General features: G+C 39.7%; 1 protein-coding gene across 5 annotated transcripts in view; it reads right to left on the bottom strand.

Annotated features, from left to right (window-relative positions):
* The window catches only part of BMPR1B (bone morphogenetic protein receptor type 1B), a 349,197-nt gene that overhangs the window by 301,651 nt on the left and 23,794 nt on the right, over positions 1-23,752 (bottom strand). Inside the window, exon 1 of one of the 5 annotated variants that reach the window (XM_045183775.3) lies at positions 18,653-18,715. The exons of the other annotated variants lie outside the window; for them this stretch is intronic. The gene's annotated coding sequence lies outside the window, so the exon portion shown is untranslated. Of the gene's footprint in view, positions 1-18,652; positions 18,716-23,752 lie in introns of those variants that run through there. 5 annotated transcript variants of the gene reach the window in all.

Below are 23,752 nucleotides of genomic sequence, written 5' to 3'. Positions count from 1 at the left end.
GCTGGTGATATTTTTAAGTCTTTATTTTTTGTTAGTATTAAGCATCAAATATGCTAAATAAAACTTACCTCTTAAGTGCTTACTAATGCTTGCCAGTTTCAGAATACATGTTTTCAATTAGTAGGTTGCAACACCTTTTGGCTTTATTTTCTCCACAATTTTCTGTGGTAATAAATTTAATTTCAAAAGAAAGTAGCTATAGATTATGGAACCCAGTATAGCTGTGTAACACATAAATAAGTCTCAGCTGGCTTTAAAGCATATTAAAGAGAGTTGTGAAATATATGTGTAAACATGAAATTCAGAAGTGTTAATCCAGTGACACTTAAGTATTGGTTCCAGTTTATAAACAGATTCTTTGAGAGCTGCTAGGCCAAATCTGAGGAATAGCAATGGCATGCACGCCCTGTCACAGCTGGGAAGAGTTAAGGCACGTTATGAGTTCTAATGATCTCTCCTAGAATCCATCCTTATAATTATTGCAAATACCATATTTTTGAAAACTCCGGTTTTAGCAACATACATTATTTGGTTGAAGTTAATGCTAAAAGTAGCATGAATCAGGTCCTTTTTCCTAGTCAGTTTAAATTTAGCTCTTCTAATACATGAAGTTTCTGAATATGATTAGATTAGGTATCTATGTGATTTTGTGTATCTGTGTTAGCACCTATAAGAATTGAAAATATATTTACATTTCTGATGTCATTGATATTTTACAACCTGAGTTAAGAATCTTAGGGACAACAGCTCTTTGAGAATAAGTTGCTCTCCTTAACTTTCTGACCTCTTTCAAGTACTCAGAAAAGACTTCTGTTGTTGGTGCAAATCATTACTGTACCATTATGAGAAAAATGGTTTAATCACAAGGCAGTAGTAATTGAAAACACTTTCTCATGGAACAGCCTGCGCAGTGGGGGAATAAACAATGGACAAAGCACCCTCCCTGCCCTGGAAGAGTTTACAGTCCCACAGAAAAGGCAGACCAGCAACCTGGGTCCATCTACTGGCAAATCGCTCACCTATTGTGAGCTCTGTAAAGCTCTCCAAGAAAACAAAGGTTTATTGTGAGATTATATACCCCAGTGGTTTTTAAATTCATTTAATAATTTATTTTTTGGCAAAGTTGAGCCATAAACTTTGGAACTGGACCACCTGACTAAAGTTCCTGCTCCACAGAGTCAAGGTCTAGCATCCTCGGAAACTTCCTCTTGCTTCCCTCAAGTCCTTGTGGAGGGACACACGAGGGTCTCAGTGGGCCTCGCTCGGGAGGCATGGGAATAGCCCTCTGCACATGTGCTTCCCAGGCTTCAAGGACCTTACGGTTTTGCAGTAAATAATGATAATATATCTAGGCAATTTCAATGTGTTTAGCTACTCACTAATCATGAGGCGAAATGGATGGAGCTAAGGAGAATGAACAGGAGAGAATGAGGGCTCAGGAGGACAGTCTGTTTCAGGAACTGCACCTTTTGGTAGGAAAGCACTCCTCTAACGACAGCTGAATAAAATGTTTTCCAGCCAACCTTTAATAAAACAAAATGTCATTAAGTAAATTCTGTTCCACTATTAAGGTATCACCAACAGGGTCGAAATGTACAGTAGTGGGTAAGCTCTCTGTTAAAAGACTTGCTTCTCACTAAGAAGCAGATACTTACATATTCCCATAAAATCTCTGTCAGCATGTACTTGAAAATCTCAAGAGCATCCAGATTAGAGTAAAAGGTCACCGCCAATGCTATATTTGTGAAGGACTGAATAAGGGTCTCAAGTCAGGTCCTTGGGGAGGAAGGGGAAGAACTTGTTTACACACACACAGAATGAGCAGCTGCTGAAGTGCTGTGACAGGAGGGAGTGAGGAGAGGGCCCGGTGCTAAAAGTGCTTCTTGCACTGGCTGTGCTGGGTGCCTGAAATTCCCACATGTCCCTGCTCTGGGGCTCACAGAGGACCTTCTGCTAAAGTGCTATGGGTATTATCAGCCAATATTTCAGCTCAAATTAGTTTAGTTCATCAGCCACTTGTGTATCATTTAACAGGTTTCAGAGAGAATGAGATGCCACAAAGAGGAGTTACAAAGGTAAATGAAGGTTAATAACGGTCTATTCACTTGACTTCTCTCCAGTTAGGGAAAAAAGGGGGAAATATACCAGGGCCCTTCTCTCTGAGGGGACAGAGCAAGTTCTAACTCCCCTCCAGCCCAAGGCTAATCCAAGAGAAAACCAAACAGACTTTAAAAAGTCTAGAGAATAGGTATGGGATTTTTCTTTCTATAAAGATCTCCTTATTCATTCCCCCACCCCCAAGTCAGTCTAGACTAATAAAACATTTCTTGAAGTAGGAATACTATATATTTTCAATTATACACCATTATAAGTAATTACGTGGGATGAGGGAATAGCTTATGTGTAGAGCATTTGCTAAGACACAAGATCTGACTGAAAATCAGGAGCACGCTTAAAACTTCCACTACACTGTATGGTCCACCAAGAGTAGGTTTTCCGTCTGTTCTGTTCACTGTTCTCAGCACCCAGAACAGTCCCTGGAATGTAACAGGTGCTCTATGACAGGGACAGTATAGCCCGGAAGCTAAAAGCTTAGACTCTGCCAGTGAGGGCCAGCTGTGTCTCTTATTAGCTGGGTAACCCTGAGCAAGGCATTTAGCTCTTTGTGCCTCAGTTTCCTCATGTGTAAAAATGGGGGTGATCATAGTACCTATCCTATGTAGCTGTCCTGGAAATTAAATGAGTTAAACAGAGAGAGTCTTCAGCGCCTGACACAAAATTAACAACATATAAATACTGGATATTATTATTGCTGTTTGTTGAATAAAGGAGGAGACCTGGAAGGCTAAAGTGAAATAGCAAGGGTATAAACAAAAGCACAAGACAAAGGTGCTGTAAGGAACTGACCACAGGGACATCTAGAAAGGAGTCCTAAGAAAATCATAAATACAGAGAGAATACAAAGAGCGGTACTGCTTTTATTAGAGAAAAATAACCCAGACTATGAATTTGTCCTCAAACCTAGATTAACAACCGAATCATCAGCAGAGCTTTGTAAAAAGCTACTGCCCGGGCCGCATTTAGGGTTTCCAACTTAATTTTTAAAGTTCCCCCAGGTAATCCTACTGAAGAGCAACAGTTAAAACCACCCCGCTAGAATTACGGTTTCCAATCTTGTCCACCTCAATGCATCTGAGGTGCATAACACGTCTCATCAGAAGGAGAGACTCCTGTGAGCGTGGCTGCAGGAGAGAAGGCTGGAGCCATCAGGAAAGGTGTGTCTGTGTGATGCCGATGCAGATGCCTTCTCTCGGGGGACACCTGTCTCCCATCCCTGTGCCTCTCACCCTGGAGCACACCGTTGAAACTGTCTCTCATCCTCACAGGAACCCTGGACGCAGGGAAAATTTTAAACACATTTAACAACCAATGAGACACAAGCACTGATCAATCAGAATGATACCAGCCGAAAACAACAAAGTACTATATGGTTGATTATTAGCCAGGCCTATGAGGGATATATTAGGACTTCCATTTCGCAGACCAAGAAGAGAAAGTGAGGCCCTGGGGCTAATATGCCAAAGGCCACAAACCTGAGAAACAGTAGAGCCAGAATCAGAGTAATCAAAGGCTGAGAAGGGTAAACTTCTGAGACTAGGAAAGGAAAATGACACGTAGTATTTGAACAGTTCGGTGCTTGACAACAAATTATGTAGGGAATTTATGACACATACTTCTCAGAATTAAACTGTTGTCTTCTACACTGGCCAAGAATGCTCAGAAGACTTCACAGGTGTGAAATCACTACCTCCACACAGACAGACGCACGGGGAAAGTGCTCACACCTTTCCTTTCCAACCAAAGACTGTGGGGGGCATGCGCCTGAACCGCTGTTTTCCTCCGTGGCAGTGCCTCTCAGTCGCATGACTGACTGTAGCTCCCACAAAATTCACTTTGGGGGAGATAAACCGTAGCAAACAGTGCAACAGATAGACTTTTATTAAGAAGTATTTTATATCGTCTTTTTATTTTTATAAAAACGTAGCTTGAGCTATTGAAAAATGATGGCAAAGTGAAGAATAATGGTAAACAAGGTAGGACTACTTAGAACCATACTTCATATTTCATGCCAAATTCCAAACAGAATGAAGAGTTACATCAAAACAGTTCAAACTACATAAATACTAACACAAACTAGACTATTTATCAGATATATAAGGGGTTGTAATGATATAAAATTTTTAAATAAAATATAAGGAAGGAAAACCAATATACCAAAGAAATTATAAAATGCCAGAATGACAGATAAAATATCAACATATACACTACATCTTATGAAAAATATACTAATTGTTTAGGATAAAATAGGCCAAGGCAATTGAAAAGACAACCTACACAAAACAAACACAAATGCAAATAATTTGTTTTCACTTTTATCAAAATTGTTTTGAAATCAACATCACAGACCATGCTAGTAGCCAAAGCTACAGAAAGAAGATAATTGGCTGTTAAAATAATAACCTTATAAAATGTCAGGTACTATGCTCTTTCTATACATATCATCTAATTCACTCCTTCCAGGACCAGACTGAGCAGGCTATGGTATTTTCACATTTGACAGACCCATAAACCAATGCTTAATACATAAGTAACTTTCCCAAGCTCATACATCTAGTCAGGAGTAATTCTGGGATTTGAATGCAGACGGCCTATTCCAGCACCCATGTTCTTTAGCACAATGTCCCCCAAAATTAGCAAGACAAAAAATAATATTACCAATATCAATTTACCATTATTACTAAACCACCAAATTAGCAAAATAAAAAATATTGCCAATGTTGACTATACATCATTAATAGAAGGATATGTTACACAGTTTTGAAGAAAATTAGCAAAAAATGTTTCCAGAGCAAGAAAGCATATATTCCTTTTCCTAATAATTCCACTTTTAGGAATATAACCTTGAGAAATAAGTAAAATAAAGTGAAATAAATGAGAATTATTTGCTGGACAATATGCATAATTCATAATATTATGTAACAGCACTAATTACATCTGTGAACAGAGATATAACTAATTTGTTACATTAAGATGTATAATCAGCCCTGGCTGGTGTGGCTCAGTGGACTGAGTGCTGACCTGCAAATCAAAAGGTCCCTGGTTCGATTCCCCATCAGGGCACATGCTTGGGTTGTAGGCCAGATCCCCAGTTGGGCGTGTACAAGAAGCAACAGATTGATGTTTCTCTCACACATCAATGTTTCTCTCCCTCTCACTCTCCCTCCCTATCCCTTTCTCTAAAAATAAAAATAAATAAAATCTTTTAAAAATGTATAATCATTATGACCATATTACAACATAGAAAATGACAAAAAGATACATTAAATATGCAAGTGAATGGGTCTGAGAAAGACAAAGAAATGAAAACACCTTATCAATTTTAGGTGGTAGAGTTTTTTAAAAAACTCTATTTTTTAAAAATTAAAACATAATTTTTTAAAATTTCTTTTCCCATGAATGCTGTTATTTTGTGCAGTCAAGATATTCTGCACAGAAATATAGTTTCAAAGTTATACAGTACAATAATATATGCAAAGTACCCAGTATAAATGTTGGCACATGGTAACCATTTAATCAATAGCAGATAATAGTAGCTAACACTTACGTACTTACTCAACACCCTGCACTTTTCTAAGGACTTTTTAGGAATTAACATCTGTGATCCTCACAACAAACCTATACTTGTATTATGTTGAGTTTACTAACGAGGAAAACGAGGGAGAGGATAGTAAGTAATTTGCCTGAGTTCAGCCAGCTAATAAACGGCAGAGCCAGGATGCGTTCCAGAGCCCACACTCTCACCACCAAGCAATTCTGCTCTTTGGCACTCACCGTGTGACCTCGTCAGAAACTCTTATTACTGGAAAGCAGAATAAGGACATAGGCAAACAATCAGTAAGCATAACGTTTCTGTACGGCAGTAACATGCTGTGGGTTTAGGGAAGCTTACTTTCTGAACTCAGATTAAAGAGAAACCATCTTTTAAGTTCTCCTTTACCAAATTCCAGATTTATAAAAGTGAGATCTGTTAAAAAATAATTTTAAGATAGTATTATTAAAACAGAAAGAGGTCCCTGAGAAATACATTTTTATAAAAACAATCTACTTTTACTGTCATTATAGCATATCCTCATTCATTTATAAATGTTATAATCTTTTAAAATATTTATGCACAGATATTTGAGTTATTTGCAACCAGTTTTAAATGAACTCTACTTCCCCCAAATCTAATCACAACACAGGCAAACTTCTACCCTGACCTTCTGACTTCCAAGGGAGTCCACCTCACAACGGCCCCCCTGGCGTTTCCACCTGCCTGTGTGTCTTACAGACACAGCAACCTGAAGATGTGACGTCCAAAACTGAACCCCTCATACGTCCACCCCACATTCTCGCTTTCCCCAGTTGACACTGCTAACTCCATTCTTCCACTTGTACCGGCCAAAACCTCGGCAGCTTCCTTGACTCCTTTCTCATACCACGTACGCAATCTGCCAACATATACGGTCTGAATTTGGCCCCTTCTCCCCACCTCCACTGCCATCACTCTGGTCTAAGCTGCCATTTTTGCTCTTCACCGGACTGTCCAGGTAACCTCCTCACTGCCTCCCACCCTGGCCTGCTACTACCGCCTACTCTCAACACAGCAGCCAATGTTGCCCTTCAAACCTTCAGTCAGACAATGTCACATCTCTACTCCAGACCTGTTTAATTCAGAGAAGATGCCAAGACCCTAACAGCAGCCGATGAGACACAGTGATCTCTGGCCTCCTCCTCCCTCCCACAGCTCATCTCCCTCCCATCTTACTATTCCCGCCCCCCTGCCGTTCCTGCTGTTCCTCACTTGTCTCCGCACTGGCTGTTCCCTGCTTGTTTCCTCATGACCCTCGCCACTCTCCCCACGTGTTACATCCTCTGGGGGACTCTCCTTGGTCAGTCTGGAAATAACAGGCCCTTCAGCTGTTGCCTTCTTGTTTCCCCTGCTTCACTGTTAAAACCTACTGCTGCTGCATAGATTTTCTTGTTTATTTGATATGTTATCTTTCCCCCTTAAGAACATATTAACCTCCATGCAGGCAAGAACAGTACAATTTCTCTTTGCACCTGGATCATCTCCGAGCACACACAGGTGCTCCGTAAACATTTGTGTAATTCAGTAACACATCAGTTAATAAAATTAGAGCAGCGGTTGAAATCCCTACGTGAGATGAAGTGAGAGAAGAAGTCTTCGAGTAAAACATCAAAAACCCTCAGAAGAAGAAGAAATAAAGGTTGCCTTAATCTTCTTCTATATTTTTAACTTGTTTTCCTGGATTTGATACATGATGCAAAGTCTACAAACTGTAATTAAAATAAACTTATTTAATTGTGGGCCAAATATGCTACTCAATTTTACTTATCACTACCTTTCAAATGTCTCATGACAAACCAGAAAAACACTTTCAGAAACCATGACAAGCTTTCAGCAATTCTACCCGTGGACCATCGTAGCCATTCTGGGCTCTCCACTCTCAGCGACTGCCCTCTCAACCTCTCCCTGCCTCTAATCTCTTCAACATTTCTACATCATTGGCAGAGCTAACAGCTATTCTTCTAAAATAGAGATTTGACTACATCATTGTCCAAGTTAAAACTCACACACCCACCCAGTGCCAAAGAAGAAGCCAAAGCCTCTGTCTGATGTGTACAACCAGTTCAGCCAATGGGAAAAGGCTCACATACCACAGGTCCTTCCCAAATTGCCAAATTGCCAGCCTCTCGGAATTGATTCCAAGATCCCGGCCATGCCATGCATTTTCAACGTTCTCATCACTCTGCCCGTCCTGTTCGTCGCCACGAACACTCTACCCCTTTCCATCCCAGGGCTATACCAACTGACCGTTCAAGGACAAGATGACCCGTTACCTCCTCTATGAAAACTTCACAAACTCTCCTCGAAAATATCAGTCTCTTCCTCTTTCCCCATTCCCTCTACATTAGGAAGGATATTGTGTTCGAGTTCATAGATCAGAGCTTCTCTTCCCTAACTGCCTTTAAATTCTGGGGGACTGAGGACTAAGTGTGTGCCCATCTCACACCACACAACTGGTGCCTAAAAAAATGTTTGTTAAATGGATGAGAACAATGAAACAGTATCTTCTAGTCAGCAGACCCTATAACTTAGAAGGAAAAAGCTTTAATTGTCCTCTAGATATTGTTTCTAGCATTTCTAGAAGATACATTTTTGAACTATAAAAGTTAAATGTTTTCAAGTTTTCAAACTGCACAAGGACTTTATGAGAACCCCTTACATCTCAAAACCTATAAATTCTGCAAAAAAATAAATTTCCACATCTCTGAATATGGTAAAATTGTGTTTATATGGAAATACTGGCACCATATTTCAGTAGAAAACTTTTTTTGGCACTCATTCACAGGGAGCAATAAATCATTTCCTTCTGCAAATGAATGTTATTGTGGGTGGGCCTTTTATGCAGAGAAAATATTTGGATTCAAATGTTCCCTCCCTGGCCCTGCAGAAAGTTGTCATGACCAAGGTATCGAAGCTTAGCAGTTCTTAAAATGAGGAATTTCATACTCAAACATTCACTATAAGCTTGATTTTTAAAAGAACCATTAATTCTCTTAATAATCAGCCTCGACTGGAGTATAATAATCATACTGGAGTCATTTATTCACCAATGAAAAGCAGCAGTGATTTAAGCAGACCGAGTTGCAGTTCACTGCCCACGGTCCAGCACGGCAGGCCATGTTCACAGCCATCCGCCGTCAGGCGAGGGCCTACGCCTGAGTTCTAACCAGTGGAATGTGAGCAGAAGCCTGTGCAGCACCTCCAGGCCTGGCCCCGGACGGCCTCCCGTGGGCAGCTTCCCTGCTCTTTCCCTTCAGCTGGCGTGAGGCACAGAAGCCCCTGGAAGTTATCCACGGAGCAGGACAAAGACCAAAACAAGATCAGCCTGGATCTTTGAACCGCTAATCAGAGAACCACTGATTGGTCAGAAAACCCATCTGGACCTTACGTGAACAAGAAACAAACTTCTCTCTCTTCTGACGCTTAAGCACTACACATTTTGGGATATTCTCATTATGCAACAGTTAGCATTATAACTAATGTGTTGAGTCTAAAAATTAATAGTTTGAGGATTTAAATGCATATTCAATCACCTTTATTATACTACCTTTTTCTCATTTCATAAAACATCATATAAACATCTGATTGTGCCTTGTAAACAGTACATCTTCTATACAATCTTCCTAACACTCTGTTAGGCACTGTAAGAGACTTTTATATGTGCATCATATATGTAACATATTATACATAACTAATAGAGATATTTGATCCCTGCTTTAAACAATCATGCCTACCTAACCCAATTAGCTCCAGCCACCTCCCCTGCTATCGATGCGTTCCTGGCACTGGGGCCATGCGGCACCCCAGGTTGAAAACACGTGCACCACAGTAGGACTGCATACTTGGAATATTATTTCTTCCCTGGCTTTCCTCGTAATCAACAGCTTCAAGAAACACAGTGTAAGTTTTATCTTTACAGTATGAGAGATTTAGGTATGAAATAGATTTCATGTATTTTGAGAACAGACTTTTCAATTTGGCTGTCCGTGCCATACAAAATACAGACCAAATCGCTTTTGCTTTGTCTCTGTGATGAAACGCCTGACTGCATCCCAGACTTGCCATATGTCTGACCTGGGGGCAATAACGCAACAAAATTTACTGCTAGTTCCCATTCATGCACCAAATTTCAACTTCTCCCACTGCACGATTTTCTAACCCTGGGAAAGGACTAGACATTACTCTCAGAGACAGGAACACAATGACTTTTTCAACTATTGGCTGTATTTGGTTCTATACCTACGTATAACGTTGTAGGTCACATGTTTTTCAAAGTTCCACATATTGCTTAGCATTGTGGGTATAATTAAGTTTATATGGTACTCACTGAAGACAGTATATGCCCAACAAGTAATGAACAAATCGTAGCAGGTCTTTGACACAAAACAGCAAAAATACTGCAATTGGCTTGGAAGTAAATAAATGCCAACATGTACAAAGACAAGGGAACATGACTTGAAAAGGTACAGCTAGAGAGTGAACAGCTTGCAGAATACTCTCCTTATTTCTTCAGAGTTTCAGTTTAAAGCTCATAAGACAGAAAAATAAAACACTATGCCACTTGGATCTTAGTCCATTGCCAACCTCTTCTAGGGTCAAAAAAGCTATAAATTCACCTGCTCCTCTGCGGTTTTAGACAACTGCAAAACAACTAAGAGGTGGGACCGACACACACACTTCGTTCCTTCCAAGAACTCGGGTTCTGGAGTACAATAACAACCGCCACCTGAGCCCCGCCCGCTCCTCACGGGTTCACACTTGGCTGTACTTTCACCTCAAATATTGGATACTGTCAGAGACCAGATGGGTATTTAGCTCTATGCAAAAATTTTTCCTACAGTAGAAAGCTGACTGGTATTTCTGAGTCCTTCAGATTCTTGGCCACTGTTTCTGAAGAGTAAAACAAATGTGTTTTAGAAAGAGAAGGACAAAAACTACTCATGCAAATACTGGTTCTCTTTTCTCCAAGTTGGCACAGAGAGACTGTAACTGTACAGTGTACACAAAAGGGAGAGAAAATGCGTGAATGGGGAAAAGGCCCTTAATGACACTCGTTAGTAATGAAGAAAACAGCTGGACTGGGTGTTTGTTGGCTGTGCTCTCTGACTCAGAGTCAGCACGATCCTCAGGGACTGGACCGTGATACCGTCGGAAGCTCGTGCATTATGAGAGGACCGATGGGCTGCACATTTCACAGAGTGATAATAACCTCATTTCGAGTGAACTTGTGTGGTTTTTTAACTACAATGGTGCAAAAGAAGTGAAACTAGCAAGTGTCCAATGAGGACGATTTTATGCAATGTTCTACCTATATACAATACTCAAGCGACAAACATCTATTAAGCTCCTCTCATGGGCCTATAGCACAGTACTACTCCAAAATTTGATTAAAATAACATAAAGAGTAAAGTGAACAAAAAACTCAGTGGTCAAACACACAAAGGTTCCACCACAGTAAAATTAATCAAATAAATGTGAATTTTTACTTATTATCAAATTAGCAGAAACTACTGAAGATAAAGGAAAGGCCGACGCTAAAACGGTGGGATAAAACCGGGAGCTCTGCCACACTGCCAGTGTTGACAGAAATAAGCCCAACCCTTTCAGATAATTTCGAAAGCATAATCTGGAACCTTATGTTTGTACGTTTCTTTGAATCTTATAATTCTACCTTTGGTAACTAGCCTGAAGCAAAATCTTGACCATATAAAAAGCCATATGCCAAAATGTTCATTACCAACATTACTTCTAATAAAAAAAAACTGCAACCACACTAAATGTCTAACAACATTAGACTAGCGGAGTAAATTATTGTACCCTCGCCGGATATAACATTAAGGAGCCATTAAAATTATAATTATGTAATGTTGCTATATTATAAAATAATAGTCCAATAATTACGACCAATCTAAAATACGTAGAGAGACAAGGTGAAGACTAAAATACCAAAAAGATGCCAGTAGTTTTCTTTGGGTAATGGAGCCATGAGTAATTTCTTTTGTCTACGTAAATTCCAGTTTTTCTATATTGTGTACAAAATGCCTGTATAGCAAAGAAAATGTAAAAACCTTCAAAAGAGCATTAGAAACAAATACGTTCGTTTAATTTTAGAAATGCTACAAAGTACCACTTACAAATAAATAACTACAAAGTAGAAAGTTGCAAACATTAGTAACACAATGCCGCAATTTTAAAAGTCTAAAGTTTTTAATTTTAAAGTTACAAAAATTCTAAATTTCTAAATATTTCTAAACTATTTTACAAAAAAAAAGTTCCTCCCAAAAATTATTTCTATCTGGAGTTGGGTTCAAACTATTTACTACTTAAATGCTGAAGCAATAAAAAAACAAAGTTCCATTAAACATAATGCTGGGTCCAGACAGAATTTCTCTCTCTTCTCCACAGACAAAAATACCATATGTTACTGTCGCCAGTCACCATGTCTCAGGTGTGGCTGACGCATACATGGGATCTGCTGTTGCCACATGTCACTCCTTGAAGTTAAATTGTCCTTGTTTGCACAAGTGTGATACATTTTATTAATTAATTGATTTAAAACCCAAAGTACATTCACAGTTTCTGTCTACTGAACTGATTCATTCTCTCTCCCTCCTTCTCTCTCTCGCTCTCTCTCTCTCTCTCTCAGTGGTTTCTTAATTCAAGAATTATCACAGGCAATTATAATAAAAATGATACCAAATTTCAATATGAAATCTGATCTTAATATATGACTTTTATTATGTAATATCATGCACAAATTACTAGCAACTATATAATATTTATTATTCATTATGAACTTATTTAATAGTAATGTCTTTAATGTAACAAGAAAAAAGAATATCAATTGTTAATAATATAAAATTCAGCATGTAGTAATAAAGTTGGCAGATTAGGCAAATAAAAATAAAAATAATTAAATTTGAATTTCAGATGAACATGAATAATATTTCAGTATGACTATGCTCCATGAAATATTTGGGAGAAATTCATACTAAAACTTCATTCATTGTTTATCTGAGATTCAAGTTTAACTGGGTGTCCTGTATTTTATCTGGCAGCCCTAGCAGTGATGAAAGAAATACCAAAACACTGGAAGCAGCATAACTCAGTTCTTTATATTTTGGCCTGCAATAGAGTAGCATAATATAGAGGAGGGAAAGTAAGGAACTGTGACATGTCAAATGACCCACTGCATCCTCACCAAAACCCTGGGAGACAGACATCACTCTCATTTTGACTGAGGAATCAAAGTCTCTGTGAACGCAAGCAAGTAGCTTACAGTCCAGCAGCACAGTCTGCTACATGCAGTGGGTCACAGTGAACACGCCAGCTAAGTCAGTCTGTTCACACTCCCAGTCAGGCTGCAGAGGATGCTAGCTCCAGGCCTGCCGTGGAGAGAACTCACTGTTGACACTGGCTGAATTCACTGAATATTGTTTAAAGTGCCTTGATTCAACCCGAGGTTAAGTTCTGTATCCCCCTTAAGATCAACTTGACACAGTAAGTAGAATGGCCCATTTAGATAATAAAAGATTGGTTTCCTTGAATAAAGCTAAATTGAACTACACATACAAATCATCTCTGAAAATGTATTGCTCAGAAAATATCTGTTGTCTAGCACTGGGTTGCAATGCACATGGTGTACCGCTGTACCCAGGCAAAGAAAGTAGCAGATAAATGAAAAAGAATTCAGAATGTTTTTACAGAAAATCTTCTATTGTTTCATTATTATCGGCTACACTTTTCTAGATCCATAGTTATTCATTCATTTATTTTCTTCATTCACTCTACATATAACTTTCCAGTTGCTACTATGTGTTAAGATATAGAGAGTTCAACATGAAGAATAACAGCTTAGGACAAAGTAAAACAGAGTTCTTCATTTCCAGGGGTCATCAGGGTCCTGCCAGCATCTCCATCCCCTCCCACACTGTCCTCCGCCTTTCACACTACTTCCATACTACTTCTCCTATATCCACCAGGCAATATAATTATTCTGTCACTTTTCTACTGAAACCCATTGTAACTGTTGGAAGCAACTGCGGAAGTATGAGTTATAACTGGATTATAAGTGCATTCCCCAGTGGCTCATGATTATAAGCCATTCTAATTGGGGGACAGAAACTTTCTGCAACATATTAAAGTTCTCATTTATCATCAATCACAAAATACTCTTATCTTCAAAATAAATGTCAAAACTATTTATTCACATATTAAAAGTTTTGCAAATATACTCCCTTTTGGTAAATGAAATATACAGAAACAATGGGGTTTTAATATCCAAAGGTTGCATTTGCTCTAAAATCTTAAAAGGAATAGTATTCCTTGAGTTTCAGAGTAATATTTTATCCAAAACCAAAGTTACCTAAACATTAAAACACGGTCGAGCTACCTACATTTTATATTTTATTACATTTTAGTGCTTACTACAGAATCTTAAAATTGTTATTTAACTTCTCTGGGCTTCATTTCTCTGCTTCAGTACATGCTATAAAGAAACACTGACTTAGTTTCTCCCAGTTCCAAATGTCTGTGTGTCCTTAATTCTGTAACTCTGAGTCTTAGTCTGTCCCTTTAACAGGCGCAACGTATCTGCCCACTGCTTGTGCAGAGCAGAGGAAGTCTCACACAAGCACTACTACCGGTACAGTATTACTGGAGTGCATGTACATCCTGGCTCATTCTGCCTATAATGAATTCCAGAACGATGGAAACAAACATTATTAATATCACACTCTCCGTCTGCAGAAAGCTGATGCCGAAGTCCCAAGTGAATTTGTTTGCCTATAGCCAAGGGAAACAACATTTCAGAATTTCATTTTTAATGAGAAGAGAAAATTCTAATTGGATCTAACAAAAGGCTCACCTTGCTTAGGTATATGTGTTATGAAATGGTTTCATTTTATTTTTCTCCTTTTTTATTGAATTTATTGGGGCAACACCGGTTAAGAAAACTATACTGACTTCAGAGCCCCAGTTCCACAACACAGCATCTATGCCCTGTACTGTGTGTTCACCGCCCCAGTCAGGTCTCCGCCCACCACCATGTGCCCCCCCACTCCCACCTCTCCCACTCCCCAGGCACCCACCACACTGGGGTCCCTGTCCATGAGTTTTTTCGCTTTTGCTAATCCCTCCACCTTCCCCCCCGCCCCCTCCAAAAAATGGTTTCCACATCACATGAACTACTTTACCAAAAAATAGTTCCCAGAGAAAATGATTTCTACCTGAGGTGTAGTTCAAAGTAAATATTAGGTGAACAGGTTTGAACTATACATTTACTTTGAAAGGCTCAGTAATGGTCCTTGGCAAAAACGCAAGACAAAACAAGTTGTACAAACAGCCATTCAAATCTCTGATTTCTGTTTGGTTTTAGGCTCTAAGAATCAGTAGGTATTTAACAATTTTCAAAGCCTCGTGGCCAAAATTTAATACATTTTTAAAGCCTCTTTCCAAGAGGCAGATATGTTGTTCGGCCATACATTCCTTTTGGAAGAAATCATTTCAAGCATATATTAACTAATCCTACAAAATACTGTTTCAAAAGTCTGGTTCAAAGATCTTGGGTCAGTTTTCTGAGTCACTTTTTACCACTTTTTAACAAACATACTTTGAAATGTTAACGTGTTTTTTCCCTTTTGACTTTTGAACACATGACCTTTTCCCACATCTGCCCCACACTTCCATCGTGAAGAGAATAAGATTTATCATAGAATATTTGCAAATGCAAAGACCAAGACAGAAGAAATATTCAACTTGTAACATTCAGAAAATAAGATTTTGCAGCAAAACAAGAGCTGTGTAAATCAAGTCATTATCCTGAGAGAAGATTGCATAAAGCCCCTTTATCCTTCCTTGGCCATTTATGCTGAGCTGAACTACAGAAGGCTACATAAGAAAGATCTGAGAGGAAGAGGAAGGAATCCTGCCTATTTTTTGACATTGGGAGAATTGTGGAAAAGGAGGGGAGAGGGGCAGGAAACAGAGATGAGTAGACACATGTTAGCTCTCCTAGACTTCTCATGGTCCCACTCTGTTCACGAGCTCCTCTCTCACCGGAGAGTCTTAGGATACTCCTAACGAACCGGAATGAGGCCATATCAAAGTAAACCACAGCTTACTGGCAGGGAGGGAGCTGCATAGGTTTCACTTTCCTGAACTGTGCTGGAATACAGTGTGGAGCAGACCAGACCCAGACATAGCTAAGAATCTGGCCAAGAAGTGTCTCGGAGGGAGGTCACAGCCATAAACTAAGGGAGTGCTGGAACACCACCTGCAAGGGGCACTGCTCAGAAATGACCTAGTGCGTCTCACAGCCAGACCTCCAAGGTTCCATGGTCCACCGAGAGCCAAGGAGAAGTGTGGAGCAGCCAGGGAGTACTCAAAAGAAATGAAAAAGAATAGACCGTGAGTTCATCAGCTGCAGGTGGTCAATAGGGCATTTAGCAACCAGGGGAACAAGGCGTTGCCCAGAGACCAGGACACTGGACAAAGGGCACAAGGTCAATAACTCTGCCCCACCCACTAGGCCGCGCATCCCGCCGGCTGGGAGAAGGAAGAAGGGTGAGAAATCTGAGAGATGAGTGGTGTTTCCTGGAGAGAAGTATCTTACCCAAGGAGATTATTTAAATTATAAATGCAAACTACTTTTAATCTAAATTGGCTCAAAAGTTTTTTCCCCTTCTTTAAGCAATGAGTCAATGACCCTTGCTAGAAAGCCAAGATCAATTATACACAAAGTACATACTTCTCTGCACAACTGAGTTTCAATAAAGTGAATTTTATGGCCCCATGAAATATTTTTCTCTCATCACAGCAAAGCTTCCACCGAGACCTCAGCATGGGGTCAGTTCTAGGTCTGCGCTCACGTCCTCCGCACAACACATCTCAGTCAGCCCTACCAGCCCCCAGAGTTCAGCTCGGATTCCACACTTACCACGAAGTCCTCTTTTTTCATCTTACTCATCTCCCTCTTCATGGACCTCCTTGGACAAAGATAATTTTAGGCTGGATGTTTGAACTTCTGGGATGACGAGGATCCCTTCAGAAAAAACACGGGGGAGTCTCCCAGAGTGGCAGGGTTTACCTAGCTCCTGGCACCCGCTGCCAAGGGACGCAGTCCCCCTGTCACAGTCCCCGGCCACACCAATCTCAGCCCAGATGCTGGGGGTTCAGCCAGAACCAATAACCTGGAAGACGCAGGAAGTCCAACATCCAATAAATGCAATGTCTACCCACCTGTCTCTCACAGTTACAGTAGACACCCCCTGTAACTATGATACATACAAAACACCCCTTGCCCTCAGGGAAAGTACTCCTCCCAGCAATACTTTAAAATTAAATAGCAAAAAATAAACAAAATTACTTTTAAACAAGTAATCCATTTGCTTTGGTGTTTATTCAATTCATCTTAAAAATATGAAATAACAGAATCCTAAACCAGAATGAAGAATTCTTTGGACTTAACGTCATACAAAGTCTCACCAGTGAAAAGAAGAGAAAATATATTCTTGAAAACCTGAGGCAGCTATAATTAACTCTTGAATATCTTAACAGATTACTTATCTTTTATTTAACCATAAAGTTCAATTTATCTATTGCTCAGCAAAATCCAAAAGTTTCCAAAGTCTATTTTTGTCTCATCTTTTCTCTCACATTGATGTGTACAAACTTCTGAAAATCAAATACTTAAAATATTATCTTTCAATTCTCCATCATTGGAAAACTAGGTATATATGTTTGGTTCAAGTCCCGGCACCTATTATTAGCTAGAGGACTTCGTACAACTTTAAATTTCCAAAGCCTCAAGGATTTATTATTATTTATGTAATGCGAAGAGGAATATTACTACTGAACTTATGAAGCTGTTATAACGATGAAATGAAATGATACGTGCAAACCACGTGGCACCCACCTAACGATGGCTAGGTGTCAGCACGGACGGAGCGCCCTGGAAGGTGCTGCGGGAAGGCAGAGGAGGACAAGCTTAATGGTGGGGCAAGGGTATTGGGGTGAGGATACCTCACCGGTGATGAGATCTGTGACACTTTGGACTGAAAGGAGAAGAAGAAGTGGAAAGAAATTCCGGGAAGAGAAGTACTACGCACAAAGGAGTAAGCTGAGTCCCAGGTCCCACGGGGATCTGCTAAGAAGGCCTTTGAATGGCATTGGAAGGCAGAACATTTCAAACCACGGCATTTGGGCGAGACCAGGCCAACTGCTGACCCACCTTCCTTCCTACAGTCACTCTGCCCTGTGCACCCTGACACCTGCAGCTTCCACCCCTGCAAGCCTCCTCTAAGTAATCCACCGCGTCCGTCTCTCCTTTTCCTGATCTCCTACAAAACACAGGAACCGCTGGGAAAGAACTGCATTTGATGGTACCTGATTTTACACTAAACATCTGTTTTACGTAAACCATGCTCACAAAAACAAATAAGTTGTAAATTCCTCAAGGATAGTGACTACATCAAACAACAGAGAGTACCAATGAACTTTCAGATAATTATGTAATAGTTGAAAAAGACACAACTTCCCCTGATTCTCAATGTAATCCAATCAGTAAGGGAAGTAGCGTCCGGGATACGACAGTTCCATTTTACAGCTGAGGACACCAAAGTCCCAAGATGGGAAGGGACTGGCCTGAAGTCACATGGCTAACGAGTGGCAGGGGCAGGCTGGACAATCCAGCAGCCAACCTCGCCCTCCACAGCAGCTGCTGCGCTCACACTAGGTGTTTAATAGTCCTTGGCTTGTTCACTGAAAGGCCATTTGCTAACCAAAGAAAACAGTAGAACAACTAAAAGACCTTAAAATAGTTTTGCTTCCCATAAATAAATACCTAAACAATCCTTAAAGTAAACTTTCATATCAGGCTATTTCCCAGTCCCCGAAATGGCAAAAAATAATTCTCCTGCACACTCTTCAGATGAAAACCTTAAACTACTACAAAAATCTCACCTCTGGATCCAAAAGCACCTCCTACATAAATGAGACCTCTGATTATAAATGTGTGAACCCGGCAACAGCAGCAAGTCCTGCCTCACCACAGCCAGCGAGCTACTGACACCCTTCTGGAATTTCTTCCGCAGACACAGCAGTGAAAGAATGCATTTTGCTAAACAGGGCACAGAGGCAAATGATGAGAGAAACCTGGGATCGTCTTCTTGTTCTGCCCAGGAAACGTGTATTCCAATCACAAATACTACACTATTCTGATTGAATTCCACTTGGAAAAAGTGACACAATTCGATCAAATGCACACACACAAACAAAAAGAAGAAAAAATCATGAATTAAGAAACATGCAGTCATTTTTAAATCACACAAGAGTGAAACTACCTTTTTTTTCAATTTGGCTTTCGTTTCCCCTTTGTCTAAAAAGCCTGAAGAAACTTCCCAACGTCTGCTCTCCCTGGAGATGAAATGTGGGTGGTGTCACCGAGCAATGTAGTCACTGTGAGTCCTCGTCAGCTCAGCATCTCGAAGGTGCGATCTGTTCAGACACCACGAGAGCAAGTTCTCACCCAGCATGAATGAGGGGGAAGCTGCCTTGAAAAATTACATTCTAGAAGTACATTATGAGTGCTATCATTTTTTCTTATTTCAACCTGGACTGGAGAGAAAAGCTTTATGGGGGCAGTCTGAGAACTTACACACACTAACATGCACCCGGGATGCTCACTGGGAGGTTTTGGACGAAAACCACAGTAACTCACAAAAAGCAAACATCTTGCTGAGGATACTGCCTGTCTTCTATCTTCCTCTCTGGATACTGCTTTCTGGAAGAGCAACATGAGTGAACAGATCCCAACACTAAGATTAATTAATCTGCTTTAAAGCAAGGCGCGGGGGAGGGCGTGGGAGTAGGAGAAGAGAAACCTTCAGGATGTGTAATCCTGAGGACTCAAAGGGTCGATCACACACAACCACTCCGGACCTCCCCGCAGTCAACACCTCGGATTATCAGCACCCTGACCAAACCCTCCACTCTGCAGCTCCGACTGACAGGCAGGTGTCACCATAAAAGTCATCGCTCAGGACTGAGGCAACTAAACCTGCCAAAGGCCTGGCAGTAAGTAAAAACACATGTGAAGGATGTTTCCTGGGTTCAAGAAAATGTGTGTGTGGGAGACTTGATATAATGGGATATTCAAGGTGGGGGAGGGATTTGGTGGTTTATGTGTGACTCTCAGCTGAAATCTGGAGACACGTAACTAAGAGTGGGGGATGCACTAGGACTGTGTCAGGCTACTAGTGTCTCTCTTTACACCAAAGCTCTCTTGGAGAGCTGCGGACATATGTCACTGGGAATGCTAACAGTCCCTTCACAAAACTCCTGACAGTGACTCTTCCCAGAATCGCTTTCTTACTATAGGGGTGCAGGGGTCGAAGGCCCTGCAGTTGTAAAGCCTTATCAGAGGGACAGGGAATCGAAGCAGACGTAAGTCTATACGTGCAGTTAAGAGGGCTAACTCTGGCCACAGATTGTCTGGGTTTAAACCTTACCTCTCCCGCTCACTACATTTGACCCTAGTTAAGTCACAAGTCTGAGTCCTGGTTTCCTCATCTCTGCAATGAGATGAGAATTAGATGAGCTATACAAATAATCATCACAAATGCTATATGAAGTAAACAAACACCATGTCTGATACACCCTAAACACTAAATAAACACAAGCTATTAAGATGAGGAAACAATGTAATTCCATACCACAGAACTATTTCCCATCACCATCATTACAAATTCACCCACTAACTAAACATGGCAAACAGTCCTCACCAAACAGCACGAAGTCTGCTCTCTGCTCAGCACCTGCAGTCAGTGGGCACTATTTGCTCATCGAACTCTCTCACCCATTCAAGTGTTTGCCAAACATGTTCCGTAATAAGAATCATAAAGTACTTGTTAAAAATACAAACTCATGGGCCCCATCCCCGCTCTCCTGTATCAGAATCTCTCCAGGAAGGGCCTGGAAACGTGCTGTAAAACATTCACACAGACAGGTACACACGCCCTCCACCGCCCAGGAAAGCCTTGTCACTCAGCGAATCTGGGAAATACTGCACAGTCCAACCCAGGTGGATGTGAATTCCACTCCACTGTTACTCACCAAACCTAAAGGTGGTCACAATTTTTGCCTCAATAATTCCCAACACCTTTTGAACTCATAGTTAATATTTAGTTGTATCATTTCATCTGCACAACAATTTGTAACTGCACTTCAGCTCACAGAAAAGATACTTCAGCGGTACACATTTCTGGAACACTTCCTTTAGCCCTTTAAAAATAAGTATTCTAGAAATTAAAAAATAATGGTTCCAACTAAATTATACTAATTTCTTATGAACTCTGAGTACTCTAGCAGAGGCCAAACTACTTACACTTCATATACTTCCATATTACAGTCAGTATTTAATAAATAAGTAAATCTCACTAAACCTGAGCACAATTACAGATTACAAGATAAATGAGAAATAAGCAAAAATTATTTTGGAGTTTACTTGTTTGTTATGTCCTCCTTGCAGCACACACAGGCATTTCCAGAGCACTGTAAAACAATTGCTGGAACGATGCGACCCACGTAACTTGAGGAAGCCCAATGAAGACATACGCATAACATACGAGAACTGAAGGCGCAGAAGGAATACCCTCTCCTGGGAAAGTCTGTTACCTTACAGTCTGTCTGTAACGAGACTGAACAGCAGTCCAGAGAGGTGCTTAAACAATGTGCTTCATTCCACTCATGCAGCCCTGATCCTTAACTCAACCTAAACCTTAAAATCACTTTTTCAAACCTCCTCTCAAAGGTTTGAGTGGGTAACCAAAAGAGATTAAGTGATGTTAACATAACCTATTTTATGGGGCAAGAAAGCACACATTTTTTAAGTTGCCTATCAGTGGTAATTAAAATTTAAATATTTTAGTATACAAAGATGGAAAACTTAGTTATCTGAAAAATTCTCCTTATTTGAATAATCCACTATTGAAATATACCAGGTAAAATAAGGAATTTCGTATCTGTACATAATTAGAGAAAGGCTTACAATATGGTTTGGCTCGGTATGGACTGGTCGTCCAGGCTATTCAGAAGCACACCGATGCCACAGACATCTGTCACAGGTCACAGACATCTGTCACAGGTCTGCAGCTTTCCCCAACGTACTGCTCCATGGGATCGAGTCAGACCTGCTGTGACAGACACGACTTCACCTAAACGCTACCAACTGCATGTCAAGTCTGCAGAATAAGGCAGCATTTTTTAATTTTTAAATTTATTTTTTAAAACACCATTTGTAAAAGCCCATGCAAACCTGAGCTGACAATTTGTTGACTGTCTCCAAATGTGTGAAGTAAAATTACCACTTTTCCAAAGGCGAAGTGAATCTACCAAACAAATTCACACAGCAAGACCTGAGGCTAAACATTTCACAGTTCTGTTTATTGTAACCTAACTCCCCGATTGTTTTAGTGTATCCGAATATGGTATAATTTTTAACTTCTTTTAAGTATTAACCCAGGCCTGCATTATTTTTTTATATGTTTCAATAAGAGGTTTTCTATATATCTTTCCTATATTTTCCATAGGAAATTAGTTACACCATATTTTTCCTCTTTTGTGACTATCTGAACGGTGCCATTGATTTGAGACAATAATTTTCTAAAAGTTAAAAGCGGAATCCATATACTTGTACTTTACCTATGACAGAACTTTTTACCTATATCATCATCATTAGAAATTCACCAGCATTTTGGATATTTTTCAGGTAAGTTTTGTGTATAAATAAATGGTTGCTTAGTGAGCATTTTACAAAGAAGTCAGTTGTATTTTCTTGGATATGCTTCCATAATCAATTCTGCTTCAAAATTCATATGCAACTAAATAAAAATTATATTTTTACAGTAGCATCTCAACCTAAAGTCATCTTTAATTAGAAAGCTCATCTCTAGCACAGGGAAGACTGAAAAGCAAATGAAACATGGCCATTGACCAGTTAACAGGCATGCAGGCGGTAAGTACAATGAGATTTAGATGCTTCACTCATAAGAGAATCACTTGGCTTCAGATTAAGACCACTGTTTTGTCCCATTTTGGGCATTATTCTGATTTTCAAGCACTCAAAGCACTAGAAACAGCAAAAGAGGGTGTGTGTGTGTGTGTGTGTGTGTGTGTGTGTGTTGTGTGTGATGAGAAGCAAACGGAGGGAGGAGAAAGGGGAAAGCAGCATAGACCCACTGGAGACAAAAATATTACAGCCACCTAGTAACTGACAGAAATCAGAGGCTAAAAGTAGACAAAAGAATTCAGTCCTGAGAACATCTGGAGTAGAAACAAACAACCCATTTACATCCATATGAAAGTGGAGTTTTAAATAGTACATCCGTAACAATGACTGGGTAACCAAAAGAGATTAAGTGATGTTAACAGAACCTACTTTATGTGGCAAGAAAGCACACATTTTTTAAGTTGCCTATCAATGGTAATTAAAACTTAAATATTTTAATGTTCAAAAATGTAAAACTTAGTTATCTGAAAATTTCTTTTAATTTGAATAATCTACTATTTAAATATACCAGGTAAATAAGGAATTATTTTATTTAGTGATTTTTCAACATTTATGCCTCCTTTCAAAAAATATTAAAAATCAAATTGTGCCAAGTAATGAAAAACTTAGGCTACTGATCAAAGGAAGAAGGAACAGTTGAAAAATAACCAGTAAAGATAAGGTTATAAAATAAAATAAAGTAAGTGCTACTCATTTCAGAAAAAAAATAGACCTGGCAGAGAGAGACCTCTTTCTGGCTGAGTAGCTTTTCCTAAAGCATTTACTTTGGAATAAACTTCACTCAGAGTACAAAACTGTTGGCCAAAAAGAAAAGCAGGTGCAGAACTAAGTCCATTTTATTTCCATGCATCTGGTTGTATATCATTCCATATTCTAAGTTAAGTAAATAAAAAAATGGGTAACAAATATTTTGCAAGTAATAAGAAAACTCAAAATTTCCACAAAAATATTTTTAAATATAACAAGAGCACAATTAAGACAAAACTTTTCCTTGG

The sequence above is a fragment of the Desmodus rotundus genome, chromosome 4, assembly GCF_022682495.2.
Source record: "Desmodus rotundus isolate HL8 chromosome 4, HLdesRot8A.1, whole genome shotgun sequence".
Taxonomy (NCBI): domain Eukaryota; kingdom Metazoa; phylum Chordata; class Mammalia; order Chiroptera; family Phyllostomidae; genus Desmodus; species Desmodus rotundus.
The sequence above is the reverse complement of the archived record's forward strand: the minus strand, read 5'-3'. Positions and strand labels throughout refer to the sequence as shown.